The sequence below is a fragment of the Coenobita brevimanus genome, chromosome 6 (genome assembly GCF_032717465.1).
Source record: "Coenobita brevimanus isolate Jiangsu-jjx chromosome 6, ASM3271746v2, whole genome shotgun sequence".
NCBI classification, from domain to species: Eukaryota; Metazoa; Arthropoda; class Malacostraca; order Decapoda; family Coenobitidae; genus Coenobita; species Coenobita brevimanus.
The window spans coordinates 47800984-47816348 of record NC_136959.1 but is presented as its reverse complement, the minus strand read 5'-3'; positions in this window follow the sequence as shown (position 1 = coordinate 47816348).

Genomic DNA, 15365 nt, shown 5'->3' with positions numbered 1-15365 from the left:
CCTATGGTTACCACATACTTCTCTCTCCCCTTTTCCTTTGTAAAGAGGAACAATTATACCTGATTTCCAGTCCTCTGGAACCCTTCCCTCTTCCCAAGCCAATCTACACAACTTCCATATCCACTCCACAGCAATCTCACCCCCATACCTAAGCATTTCACCACACACTCCATCAATTCCTGGGGCCTTTCCCAGCTTAATCTTCTTCATCGCTTCCACTACTTCCGACCTACTGATCTCTTCCTCCCTCCTCTCAACTCTTCTTCTCCCAGCCATTCCCCAACCACTTATACTCACACTGCTCTCACTCTCTACATTCAACAAATCCTCAAAGTGCTCCTTCCATCTCCTCAATTTCTCTCTCTTCTCCACCAACAATCTATTATTCCTATCTTTCACTCCCCTACTATTTCCCCTTTCACACTGCCTTACTTTCTTTACCTCCTTCCAAAACAATTTCTTACTCTCCCTCCATTTCACACTCAGATTCCTCCCAAACTCTTCATCCACTTTCTTCTTACTCTCCTTCACCAGTCTCTTCACCTCCCTTCTCCTGCTCACATATACCTCTCTCTTCTCTCTCTCATCTTCTCCCCTACCTGTACTCGCCAACCATTCACCATATGCCTTCTTCTTTTGTTCCACAGCTCGTTTCACCTCATCATTCCACCATGCTGTCCCTTGCACACCCTTGCATCTCCTCCTCACTCCACAAACCGCCTCACACGCTGCGCTTATCTCTTCCGTGAATATCTTACATACGTCTTCCACCCCTTCCATCTGCTCTAGCTCATACCTTCCCAATCTTTCTTCCACTATGCTCTTATACTCTGTCCTTTTCTCACTATCTTGCAATTTCTCCACTCTTCTCACAGGAGCTGCTTCCTCCTGTCTTCCCCTTCGCCTCCTCAACCACTTTCTTTGCAGCTCTACCTTGGCCATCACTAAGTGATGGTCCGAGACTCCATTCCCCCACCCTCTCCACACCCTTGCATCCAACACTTGTCTTCTCATTCGCTCATCCACACACACGTAGTCTATCATTGCCTTTCGTTCAACAAGTTCACCATCCATCCTCCTCATTACTCTCCATGTATACCGGTGGATCATCTTATGACGAAAGTAGGTGTTGGTTATTGCCAACCCCTTACCAGCACAGATGTCCACCAAAGCACTACCATTCCCATCTACTTCAGCTGGCACACCCCACTGACCAACCACTCCATCCACTCGTACATTCCCAACTTTGCCATTCATGTCTCCAATCAACAGCACTCTCTCGCTCCTCTCAAACTTGTCCATACATGCTTCTACTCTCGCCCAGAACTCATCTTTCACTCTTGCCACTCGATCCTCTGTTGGAGCATACACACATACAATCGCCCATGCTTGTATACCTACTTTCATCCTCACCCATACAATCCTTGCATCCACTGTTCCATACTCTCTTATATTCTCCTTCCACTTCTTGCTTATCATCAGACATACTCCCTCTCTTGCCCTCTCATTCTCATTGACTCCCGCACATATACCTACACCGTATTCCCATTCTCTCATCCTTTCACCTTACCATTTAGTTTCAGTCAATCCACATATATCCACTTTTGCATCCTCAAGCACCTGGACAATCTCTCTCTCTTTCACTTCATCATTCACTCCTCTCACATTCCACGTTCCTACCCTCAGAATGTCCTTTGTCCGTTCCTTAGTCGTCAACGTATGGTCCGTCCGGGTCCGAGGCGCTTTATTTGCTTTTTTAGTTAGTTCTTTTTACGGGGTGGGGCACTAACCCACCACCAACCCTTTTAGTCGCCTCGTACGACAAGCAGGGGTACTGGGGGAGTATTCTTGAAACCCCCCTACCCCCAGGGGGGGTGACATATTCGGCAAGTTTTTTCTTATTCTCTCCAGACGATTTTATTAAATTTTGGAAAGACGTATTGTAATGAAGGAGTAATGAAGGCAGTTACCCCTATAATTCGGATAGTCTCGTCTGAACGGTAAATCATCTAGAGTAAACAAGAATAATAAGTATACGTCAGAGGGGCATCGAGTTGAGTAATATGTACCAGAATTTCCGTATATTTTCCCGGCCCGCTGAGGGAGGGGTGGCACTGGATATCTATAATCGTTGAAGGTTACATAAATGTGAACTGGTCGCAGCGCTCTCGGTAAATGTCAACCCCATCTAACATTTACCAGGCGATTTCATCTGTTATTTTATATCGTCTTATCTGTGGCGGCTTGTGTATGGTATGGATTGCATTGTTATTGTTATGACGTAATCTTCGGTGTGTTTGGCCCGTTCATCCCCGAGGACATCTTTGGTATTGTATTCTTGCCATCTTCAAGTAATTTTATTCTAGATAAGAAAGATTCCTGATTGTAGAGTGGATAGTGTTGGGCCAAACTCCTCGTGAAAGATCACATGAAAAATCGTCCGGTGGTAACAAGGATCACAACAACAAGCTACGTCATCAGGTTGAAAGTGTTGGTAATGGCGATGCGAATTGACCAGATACTGGGTTTGTCTGAAACTGTTCAGTTTCATGCTCGTGCACTTTTGTGAGTGATGTAAAATCACTACCGTACGTATAACGGTAATTTGAAACGTAAACAAGAGTAATGAAAGCGTGAAAACGAAAGGGGAGAATGAGAGAGGGTAAAGAAAGTGTGGAAACGGAAGTGGTGAGAGAAACATTCCTCTTATATAACCGGGAAATTAGTTCTTCCTGCCTGCCTGAGGACGTGACTCCACAAATGATGACACTTAAGGGCTCCTCCGTCGGCGTCCAAGTGTTGGCCTCAGGCTCATGTGGAACCTGAACCCGGTGGACTACACACTGAATTTGTCCTTCTGGAGGCCACCATTCTTTTTACCGTGGACTGTTGAAGTTGAGGGATGGCTGTATACTGGTGCCAACCCGTGAAGGCGTCCTTAGTCCAGCACCAACATGGTGTTGCCGTTGGCAGAAACTATTATGGCGGCTGTATTCATAAACTTCACTGGAGTTAGTTGCACTTAACGTCGCTAGTCCAATGATTTTTTTTTTTTCCACCTAGCAGTTCTTATTCAGGCTAGAGGGACCCACGTGTGGTCGATAGGGACTAATCTAGGCTGGGATGGGATAGAATTAGAGGACAGCTACTTGGTCTGGGTGAAGATTTTTTTTTTTTTTTTTTTTTAATGAATGGCCTTGTAGGCTAAATGAAATAGTCTCACAATTGCCATATTTGTGATAATGACTCTGTTTATCGCAATGAATGATGGATAATAACTGAGGGTGAAAAAAGTTGGAAAAGTACATGGGTGTTCGTGAATAACACAAACTTACATATACTATACCTACTTTTGATAACAAATTTTAGTATTTGAAAATCAGTAACGTACAGATTTTTCAGTCAGCCGTAGTGGAATCAGACAAGTATTTAGTCTGAGTAAATATCTTATTAGTATGTCAGAAATAATTCGTAACAGCCAATCCTTCATTATCCCTTTGTGAGCGTAAAGGGCCTGAGCTTGACAACCGTACAGTTCCTTTAGCGAAGCCGTTGAGTCTCCCTAGCAGCGGTTACCCCGGCAACCTCCTGGATTCAGACCCTGATGACAGGCCAGTGCACGCCCTCCTACCCGAGAAGTGTCAAGCATGCCACCCAGGCGCCTGTTTATAATACTGGTGAATGGAAGGTGTTGGTATTGGGGTTTATGCAGGCTGTAGTTTAACAATCTCAGGTTCATAAGATTCACTGTTAATCGAATCAAACCTTCTGACGTTACGGTAGCGAGACATTATTGGAGCTGTGTCGACCATGCGAGGGTGAATGGCGACTGTATTTGCACTCAGGCTTCTACGATACACTCTCAACTAAATAAAATAAAATCGTATGGCGCTAGGTGGAGGAAAGTATTTGGTAGGGTTATCACTGCCATGCTAGTCTGTGGCGAAGTGTACGATGCATGTGAGACTGGTTGTTTGGGTGTGGTGTGGTAGTGGTCAGTGAACGTTAACCCATATTTGGCTGCCAAGGTTTAATGTCCCCGATGACGTCAGTTTTAATTAGTCTTGTTACATTCACAGGAACTTATTCAGCTCTGGGTAGTCCTCCTTCAGTAAAGGTGCAAATGAAGGCTATATCAAACGTCTCCAGTAAAAAACAAAAATCTTAAAGTATCTGAAGGTATTGGTAGCAAGAATAAAGCGAAAAATACCGTTAATGGAACACGGGTGGACGACCTCGCAGGGTCTTTTGGAATGGAGAGGGCGCGATTCCCAGCGGAATTACCAGAAGTTTGAACTCATGCTGACTAATTATCAAATTCCTCATAATTTGATAATGTCAGCATAATAAATTACCATAATTTATAATAATCATTTTCACAGAACTGCTTCTGTGATAACATACACCGCATGTAAGATGTTTATTGCATAGTTTGGTAAATAACATTATTCTTTTATTAAAATAATCATTGATCTGCTGCAAATAGGATGATACCCTCCCCCCCAAAAAAAAAAAATAAATAAATAAAGGTACCTGACCTGAGAAACTGGTTGTGGAGGAATGGCAGGGTACTGCTGAGTGAACGATAGCACAGGTTGGTTTCCCAAGGTTAATGTGGTCGTAACTAAACTCCTCTGATAATAATAAGTACCTGTTGTTTGATCTTTTCATTTATTTAAGAATACTGGGTACGGCTTGCTGAATAAGGGCTAGGTTGTGTCAGGCTAAAATTGATTAGACTGGGCAGGTTTGGGCATCATAGATTATGGTTTTAGCATAGTACTGCTTTATACTGATGTTATGATGGATTTAATTATGTTGTTTGGCCAGGATGATATGTATTAAGGTAGATAAGACTAAGTTAGTGTTAGTTACAGGGCGGTAAGCTTGACTCCAGTGCGATGAGCAGACATCTTTAGCGTGAATTAAGCGTAGGCAGGGTGAGCTAAGCTGTTACGATAGATGAAGGTGCTGAGGATTTGATCACTGATTCTCTCTCTCTCTCTCTCTCTCTCACACACACACACACACACACACACACACACACACACACACACACACACACACACACACACACACACACACAGCCTCTGCACCTGACACCCTGCCAGCAAACACCACAAGTCGTGACAGGTTTTTCCGTCGCTGGCGTTTTGTTAATTACAGCCGTCTTCTGCATCATTTACACAGTTAATTGCTCTCGCTTTAATAATCCCCTAAGTGAAAATAATCCCTGGCCGTAACCCGTCACTCACAGGTGGGGGGGTTAGTTAACTCGGCACTACTCAATCTACATATAAAAAAAAAGGTGTATCAGAGGGAGAGACGTGGATTAAAGGTAAAGTGATTCGTGTTTATGTTATCAACCCCTCACCGACTGATTGGATTTGATGCAGGTGGGATTTTGTACGGAGAGAGAGAGAGAATTTTTAGTTGTGTGTGTGTGTGTGTGTGTGTGTGTGTGTGTGTGTGTGTCCAGAGGAAATATTAGGTAACGGTGTAGAGGAGGTTGAAAAGACTTGCTCCATCATCTCACTGGAATAACACCCAATTTTTTCCCTCGCCCTCCCCCCCTCTCTCACAACCCACATCCCCCCAACTCTCTCTCTCTCTCTCTCTCTCTCTCTCTCTCTCTCTGTTATTTTCTGTCTGTCTGTAGTATATACGGTATCTATTCACTTTTTTCTGGTGCGATGTGGGCGAGTGAATAATGTAAAGAAAGGCTGAGATGTGGTGTGGTGTTACTGAGGGTGTGGTGTGGCGTGTGGTGATGTGGCTTGTGTTGTGGCAGCATGTGGTGTGGAAGTGAGGAGTGGTGTGACGGTGAGAGAGTGAGGTGTAGTGTTGTGTGTGCTTGAGTGTGTTATGGTGTAGTGTGAGAGTGTGTGCATTAAGTGTATTATGGTAAGGTGTGGTGTGGTGCTGTGTGGTGTGGTGTGGTGTGGTGTGGTGTTGTGGTGGTGAGGAAGGGAGTGGGGTGCTTGAGCTGGTGGTGTTATTATAACGGTGGGGTGGCAGGCAGGCAGGCAGGATGGCGGGAAGGACTAGTCCAGACCGAGGCAGGGAGGTGGAGGAGGAAACTGGACACGCGGGACGCAGCATGGGAAAAAATGGCTCAGGAAGGCCAGGCAGTTTAATTATTTCCGTTCAGTAAATTATTTCAGCACCGTGCCCAAGAATTTTCTCTTTCCAGGATTATGGTACTTGCTATATACCTAATTTAATCTAACTTAAACTGACCTATCCTGTCTTACGGTAGATAATTAGAACAGACTGGCCTAATCCTGACAGACTAACCTAACCTACCCCTGACAGATTAATCTAATCTAATCAAGATTTTCCTGGAAAAGAAATACGGAAAACAACAACAGTTCGAAATTGTTGTAAAGCAAGGGGGATGGAGAAGTGTGAATGGAGAGGCGGGTGGTAGGAAGGCAGAATGGAAGGTGCCAGTTGTATGATTTCTGGCAGAGTGGACTGCAGGAATCGAACTTTTTCGGACTTAGGGTCGTATTTCCGGCTGGCTTTTGAGGTTTCGTGCGGTACTGCCTGTTCTTCAGTTATTTATTTTCCACATCACATCTTCATAATCATCTTGTATGTTGCTGATGCAAACTATGTTAACATTAAACATGTATAACAACAAACAAGGGAAAGTAAGGCATCTGACTGAAAATAACCGCTAAGGAAAATTCACTAGTGCACGAAATCTCATGCCAAAGGAGAGTGCAACTCGACTGTGTAGAGTGAAATAAAACAGGAAAAACGAGCACCCCGTTTCCCGTTTCACTGGATCACGTTCAGGGCAAGTCCTTTCTCGCCGCCAGACATAATGTAGGTGACAGAAACGGAACGCTCATAATGTGAGGTCAGTGAAACGGACTGTTCTTTGTCCAACTCATATCTCATCCTTCACGATATAACAGTTTGAGTTAGGGTCTGGGCCCTGTTATTAAAGAAGAAAACAAAAGAAGTGGACTGGGAAAATATTTGAACTTTCTGAATCGTTGCTGACTACACCCGGCAATGTGGGATGGTGGCTGATCACATCTAACAATTACCGGTGTTCCATTGATGAACATAAAAAATAAGGGGGATTTCTCACACCTTAACGCTCGCAGTTTTAATTATATGGCCGTAAATCCGGTCTGGCGTCGTCGTGAACAGGCCCGTCATGTGGAGAGAAGGGTGGTTGGAAGGCAGAACGGAAGATGAGAGTAGCAGGCATTTAGGTAGGGTGGAGGGAAGAACTGTAGGAAGGAAGTAGTCACACAAAGTAGTTAAAGTATGTAGCTACAGGAGCGGTCATCAACCCTTTCTGACCGATGGCGTATTATGCTCTTCATTCCTGCGTTCTCCAGGCAATTTACCCAAATTTCTGACTTTTCAAGCTATAGGAATTCTAGTCATGAGCTTCCTCACTGCAATAGATCCTCGCAAAGCTGAATCATACCATTTAAAGGTGGCAGGAATAAAACAGTAAAATACGCAGCCGGAATGAAGAGCAACTTAATATGGATTCACTCTCGAAAAATAGCGAGAGAGGAGCTATGACTTTACAAATCCAGGGCGGCCATCTTCAGGGCTAAGCAAATTTATCAAACTATTAAGTAGGAGTTTAATAACTATGCAAAATGTATCAGATTTTTCTTCCAGCAGCTGTACAGTCAGTGAAATGCAGTATCTTGCTAACGTTTGGCTGAATCCATCTGTCCATCCATTAATCATCCAGTACCTTTCTGCCGCATCCGGGGAGTAGGGGCCCGGGGCTAGATTTCTCATTTCCGACGTTTAAGGCGAGGGTGATAGCTTCAATCGCCCTTCATTGGCATTGTGAGCAGTAAACCCCAGCCAGCCCACGGGTGTAATTATTGGTTAAATACATTGTGGGAAAATCGAGCTATACGAGACACTCACTAGTCCAAGTAAAATGTTGGCCATATTTCCTCAGCATTAAATAATCTTCGGAAAAAAGTGAGATGATACCCGGTAGTTGATTGTCTAATTGGACACACAGGCCATCACACAGACATTGCTGGAGTCCGTACGAAATAATCTGCAGTTTAATTGAGAAATCCTGATCTTATATTAGTACAGATAAAGAAAAAGAAACGAAGATCTTTCATTCCACCACCTCTCCGTCAGCTATAGAAGGCAGTGGAAAACAGACTGGATATTCACTCAGAGGGTAGAGTAATTCGTGACGGGATACTTTACTGGAAAGGCTAATTTAACTGAGACATTATCTTATGCTATACTAAACGCAACCACATTACAAAACTACTTCTGCTATACTGCCAGAGAGAGAGAGAGAGAGAGAGAGAGAGAGAGAGAGAAAGAGAGAGAGAGAGAGAGCGTTCACAAAAAATTTCTGGAAAAATACGCACAATGGCAGACACTGAAAGGGCATAATCATTCCTTGACAAAGGGAACTGGTGATGAATGGAGGGAGGGAAAATGAATGAGAGGGAGGAGGAGGCGTGACGGGCAGATAAGGAAGGTATATATGGGGCTGTAGGGGAGAGGGAGTGTGGTGAAGGAGGGCAGTGAGTAGAACTATACCTACTCTACTGTACACTCTTAGCACTTTTTCCTTTCCCTTTCTGGTTTTCTACGGAGACTCGGGCACGGGAAAAGTATACATCTATAGTGCTTGCTTGGGAGATTGTAACTGGTGACATTGGCCTGAGCAAACCCGGGAAATGAGAGAACAGTGACGATCTTGAGTTATTTACCCTCATCTTTAAACATTTGTTGTAAATGTGTTACTGGCATGCTTCTTATGTTTACCCGGTATATTTTTTCGTGTGTATACTTTCTGTAGCTGACTATACAAACTTTTCTGTCTCTTCCCACTGGACTGACTAAAAAAAAGAAAGAAAGAAAGGGGGGTGGGATTCGATGGCTCAGTAGGTTTCGTATTTACCACATATTTGGAGGATGGTCTACCGTAATTGGAGTCCTTGCTTACAAACTGACGCCTATCCACAACAGTCAGGTAACTAAACCTATAACCCTACATCCCATCATTGTTTACTTCCACTGTCGTCTGTTTCAACCATCATCCACTCACGATGTAGTTCTCCCCTCTTCTTCCTTCACCTTTCCCATTATTATTATTATTATTATTATTATTATTATTATTATTTTGTCTGTCCTCGCTTTCTATTTCTCCCACCCTTCCCGTCACTTTTTATTACTCATCACTTCTGGTGGTTTTATACTGAGTGGCAAGCGTCATGGTTTCCTGTAACACAGGAAACCATTCAAAACGCTGGGTGTCAACTATAAAGGTAAATAACGGGGTGATGTGGAGCCTACTCAGGTGCCCCTGTTAACTGGCTAGAGACAGACAAATGAGCTGTCCATCCAGGAAGCAGATCTCCACACTTTCCCGTGCTTTGCCACAGGGAAGCACTGTCTACTACAGGGGAACATAAGTTCACTGCACGGGACGCCCGTGCAGGAGGGATTGCTTACCAGCGGTTGAGAGGTCTGCTCGACCAGACAGGCAGGGGTTACTCAACAACAACAAACCTTTTCTGTGACTTGAATCTGTTCTACCCTTCTCGCAACCCTCTGTGACTTACCCTGCACCCAGAGTGGGCAGGTGTAGTAGGAATCGTATTAAGGAATATGAGGGGGAGGGGACTGTGTAAGGACAGGAACAGAAATTATACAGTACAGGCATAAAATATGGGTAAAGAGAAAAGGTCCGGAAAGAGGAAGAGACGAAGAGTCATGAAAACGAGTTAGCTAGGCCTTAAGAAGATGCATTCAGGAGGCAATGGTAATGTCATGTGAGGAGTGAACTGTTGATGGCAAAGTTGTAGGTTCGATTCCGGTGTCGCTTGGGACTTATTAAGACCTGCCTTTCGTACCAAAAGTCTTTGTTTCGAAGCTGGTTAGAGTGAGCTGGTGGCCATCCCAGCCTTGCCTGCCGTCAGTGTGGTAACAGGATAAAGAACCGCCGACCTAGACCAGGGCAATGTGAGGAAACCAAACAAACCTCGTTGCGATGGGTCAGGGTTTTATAAATTTGACACCAGCGTTTACTGCCTATTTGCTGGCTTACGGGCATGTAGAAAAGACGAAGAAGAAACTGAAACTGCTAAGAGTAAAACAAGTGTTGACATTGGACACAGGTGTGTTGGTGTCTGGTGTGACGGCGCCTTAAAAACCCACCGACATGTCACAAAAACACCACAGCAAGTACCTTCACCCCAACCCTGGCATATTCCAGTATAGACGCTTTGGTGTTAGTGTCCAAGTAGAGTCATTTGAGGGTGTCTGAGGTAATCTAAAACACTCATAACAGACAGTGAAGAGACAAAGATAAATGATAAACACAATAAAGAGGAGAAAACAAAGGAAGGAAGGATCGTGTGTGTGTGTGTGTGTGTGTGTGTGTGTGTGTGTGTGTGTGTGTGTAAGCATAGAACACACACACACACACACACACACACACACACACACACACACACACACACAAAGAAATTTTAAAAAGTTGTGAGGAACAGGAAACAGAACGTAAAACAGGACGATATACGAGAGGAGGAGAGACGTGGCGGCGAGGAAGACTGAGGTTATAAAAGGTGGAGGTGGGGAGGCAGGAGGTATAAAGGGTGGTGGGAAGGCAGGGGGTATAAAGGGTGGTGGGGAGGCAGGGGGTATAAAGGATGGTGGGGAGGCAGGGGGTATAAAGGGTGGTGGGGAGGCAGGGGGTATAAAGGGTGGTGGGGAGGCAGGGGGTATAAAGGATGGTGGGGAGGCAGGGGGTATAAAGGGTGGTGGGGAGGCAGGGGGTATAAAGGGTGGTGGGGAGGCAGGAGGTATAAAGGGTGGTGGGGAGGCAGGGGGTATAAAGGGTGGTGGGGAGGCAGGGGGTATAAAGGATGGTGGGGAGGCAGGGGGTATAAAGGATGGTGGGGAGGCAGGGGGTATAAAGGATGGTGGGGAGACAAAATGTAAAGGGTGGTGGGGAGACACTAGATATTAAGGGTGGTGGGGAGGCGGGGAGTAACATGGACATCCCCGGATGAGGCCAGCGGAAGCAGCTAGCGTACCTTGAACCTCAGACAGAATACCAGTCACACACAACCTCTCCACATGCGCGCACGCACGCACGCGCACACACACACACACACACACACACACACACACACACACACACACACACACACACACACACACACACACACACACACACACACACACACCATGCAGCCATACACCAGTTCTCACATGCTCACCCATGCAAGCATATACTGTACATACATACATACATCATACGGTATCACGTCTCGTCATACATTCAGCTGAATATATGTGGCTGGATTTAGGTGTAATTAGATAAGTGTTCTTGGTCTGTAGAGGGATATGGCGACAGTATTAACTCTGAGGCTCCTATGACTCAGTTGAATTAAATTGTATCGTTTATTTTACATAGAATACTTGTACTAGAGCTGCCCCCGATTTTAAGAGAAATTATGTGGTTGATTTTTGTAGACTTTTTGAAACTCGTGTATAAAGTTTGTTAGACTGGTAGGCAGGGATGTGTTTGGGTATTAGGAAAGGTGAGGCAGGTGATGAAATGGTGCAGGGAGAGTGGGGTGAGGCAGGCAAGGAGGGTGGGGTGAGGGAGGGTGGGAGGGAGTGGTGTGAAGCAATAAGTGGTGCAGGGAGAGAGGGTGGGAGGGACTGGAGTGAGGTAGGCAGGCTACAGACATTAAGTGGTCCAGGGAGTGGGTGGATAGGGTGAAGCAAACAGAGGCAATATGTAGTGCAGGGAGTGAGTGAGTTGAGTTAGGGAGGAATGGAGTGGTGTGAGTTAGGTAGGGAGGAATGGAGTGGTGTGAGTTAGGTAGGGAGGGAGGGAGTGGTGTGAGTTAAGTAGGTAGGGAGGGAGTGATGTGAGTTAGGGAGGGAGGGAGGGAGGGAGTAGGGTGGGGTAATAAGGCACGTAGGTGGAGAGGCAGGTGGCAAGGTCTACCACTGGACTAATTTAGTTCACAACACAACTGCCGTCCGGTGCTGCTGGCCCGTTGCACCACCATTACTTTACATGATTATTATATTCCAACCACCGTATTCTTAACAGACTCTAACATATCTTCCTTAACGGTTTATTTTGCATTTTACACCTGATTAGTTTCATATATCATTTATATTTTTATATGAACACAGTTTGGATAAATGGTGTAGGACTATATCACAGTATCCAGTCAAGAGATATACATGTATGGAAGTGGAGTTAGGGAGCCTCCTTAACCCACAAGAACACTGGCCCAGGAGTAAAGAGTGCTTCTAGATTTTTTTTTTTTTTAACGCATTAGTAATATAAAGTTGAAGTAACTTATAGATAAGAATGGCATTTGGCGCTTTGTTTCTCGTACTCTAATGCTTGGTTATTGTGCAGTATTCTTGATATTATAATGTATCAAAACTCGAAAATAACATTCTCGTTCGAGCAGCGGAAGGAGTAGCATCTCCAGCTCTTAACTCTACGGAGTTTACATCCCACGTTTCACTTACACCAACTCGATTCCTCACTTCCTGCCACCAGCAGCACCACACGGCTGTGACTATACACTGTTGGGCAACTGACAGTTGTATATCACAGTCAGGCGGGTTTTCCCGCCTTCCAAACACTCTCCTTTCTGTAACGTTCCCCCCCCACCGTCTCTCCCCACACACATACATATACACACACACACACACATTCAATACACCACACTCTATCTCCCCGTCCTTTGCAATCCTTTGCCCACATCGCCTTAGGATTTCCTGCAACCCCATCACTGGCGAACCGAACCCCGCGGGAAGGCCGTTTAGGGCCGCCACAAGGGGGGCCACTAGGTTGGCTGGGGAGCCAGGGGGTTGCAGGAAGGCAAAACGCTGTTAGGGTTAGGTTCCCCTCAGGGGGCAATCAGCGTAGGTGCAAGAGTCCCTCCCCACGACCTCCTTTAGAGGACGGGGGAGGTAAAAACCCGGCGCCTAGGATCGCTGATATAGGTAGCCCTGGGCACTCCCTTTCTCTCTCCCTATCACTATGAAGAAAACGACCAACCAACCCAGAACCCCTCCCCAAGGACAAGGAGGAGGAGGAGGAACCATCCCCAAAACCAAGACAACAAAGCCAAAACCAATACAACTGAAGACAGGCACAACAACCACAGGCAACATGACTAAACTAGCTGGCCTAAACAAAAGACCAAGAGACCCCAGCCCCAAAGAACATAGACCAGGAGCAAAAAAGCAAGTACCTCCAACTGTGCAACAGGACAACTCGCAGAAGAAAAACCCGCTGACTCCACCCACCGAAAATTCAAGTGAAATGGACACCACTCCACCACCGCCAGAATCTGATCCTACAGAAGCAATCTCCACTTCACCCAGTGACACCAACGACACGGCCCAAAACTGCACAGCACAAATAGATGAGCAAGAGGCAGACAACTCAAATACAGCACCAGATGAAGACGAAAACTTCACCGTCGTCACAAACAAGAAAAAGAACAACAAAAACCAGAAACGAAGCATTGACAGCAGCAATGACTCACTAGCTCTGCCAGCCCCCCCTTAAATCGGGGAACGACAACCCCCCTGCAGCACGACCTCCAAACATCCAACCCAGAAGAACTCCAGCTGTCTCTGTAAAGACTGCCCCACGCCCCACTACAATCCTACCACCCTTCTTGATACCAAAGCAGGAGGCCTTCGCCACAACAATGGACCTAGTCATGCAACTAGAAGAGGAACACCCCAACCTAAACTTCCACACCACAACGAGACGAGACTACAGTATGATCTTATCACCACACGACCAAGAAACGTACGAGACCCTGAAGTATTGCAAAACAGTAGCAGGCTACCCTGCAATCATAAAGGAATTAAGCCCCGACCTCGCAACACGCAAAGTCATACTGATGGGCTACAACCAATTCCAGTCACTAGAACCAATCCTAAACCACAGCCAGGTGGAAACAGCCACACGCTGCGAGGGGAACCGACAAGGCAAGTTCTAGTAACACTCAGAGGCACCATTCCCCAGACTCTAGACCTGGGAAACTGGGGAACCTACTACCTCCGCCCATACTTCCAGGAACCACTAAGATGTTACAATTGCCAGAAGTTTGGACATCATCAATCAACATGCACACGCCCACCAACCTGCGCAATGTGCAGCCAACAACATCCAACAGGGCAGTGCCTCACCAGGTTCAAAACCAAACAGCCAATAAACTCCAAATGCCCAAATTGCGGACGCAACCACCATGCCTGGAACAGATCCTGCCCAGCAAGGATAGACAGAGTACTAAAAAGCATGGAAGGACAAGCCAAGTGGGTGCAGGAAAGACTCAAAGTCTCTCCTGCACCCCTAGGCACCTTCGTCTGGGGCACACAGAACAGGCAATCCCAACCCCCACCCAACCCCACCTCAACAGCAGAGTACCCCCCACTCCCCAGAAGCAGCAACGCCACCACCACCAACTTCAAAACAAGCTCACCTGCCACACAACAAACACCCCCATCCCCCACCCAAGCAACCTCAACACCAATTTTGACTACGACTGCAACACAAACACAGTCGACAGAGGCAACCCAAATACCCCAAACGCCACAGCCATAACACACCACAGTGGACACAGAAACACTCCGCACCATATGCCGGGAGATAGCACTGGGAGTACTACAGATTGTCTCAGACCAACTAGGCCGCCAACTAGACCCCAGACTAGTAACCCCAGCGATAAACAAGCTAATCAACACTCACACGACACAACACAGCCCCAACTCACTCACCCCAAGCAGCCAGCCAGACAACCCACCTCTACCAACCACCTCACAGGCCAACCCAACACACCAACCACCGCTGCAACCAACTCCATACCCCTACAAACCCCCACAACCCCGAGAACAAGTAGACAAACCACTCCACTCCACATCAATGGACGCCAGGCACACGCAGAGAACTCGCTCACGATCACCACTAAAAGCCATGGGCATAACCCAAGCAACGAGCGAAACAACACGCAACCTACCCCCAGATCACACAACAACCTAGATGCACGAAATGTCCTGGGACATACTCAACAACATAACCCCAATACCAACAACATCAAGTTCCTCCAGTGGAATATCTGCAGAATCAGGGGTAAGCAAGCAGAACTCAAGGAAGCAGTCCACACAGACAAAACAGATGTCGTCATGCTACAAGAAACCCTCCTGCCCCAAAACCGAAACTGCAGATTGAGAGGCTTCACCCCCCTCTTCCTCCCCTCAGCACGTAACGGGCCCCAAGGCCTCGCAATATTTATAAGAAACCACATACCCACAACACCCATAGTACCCATGCCACATTG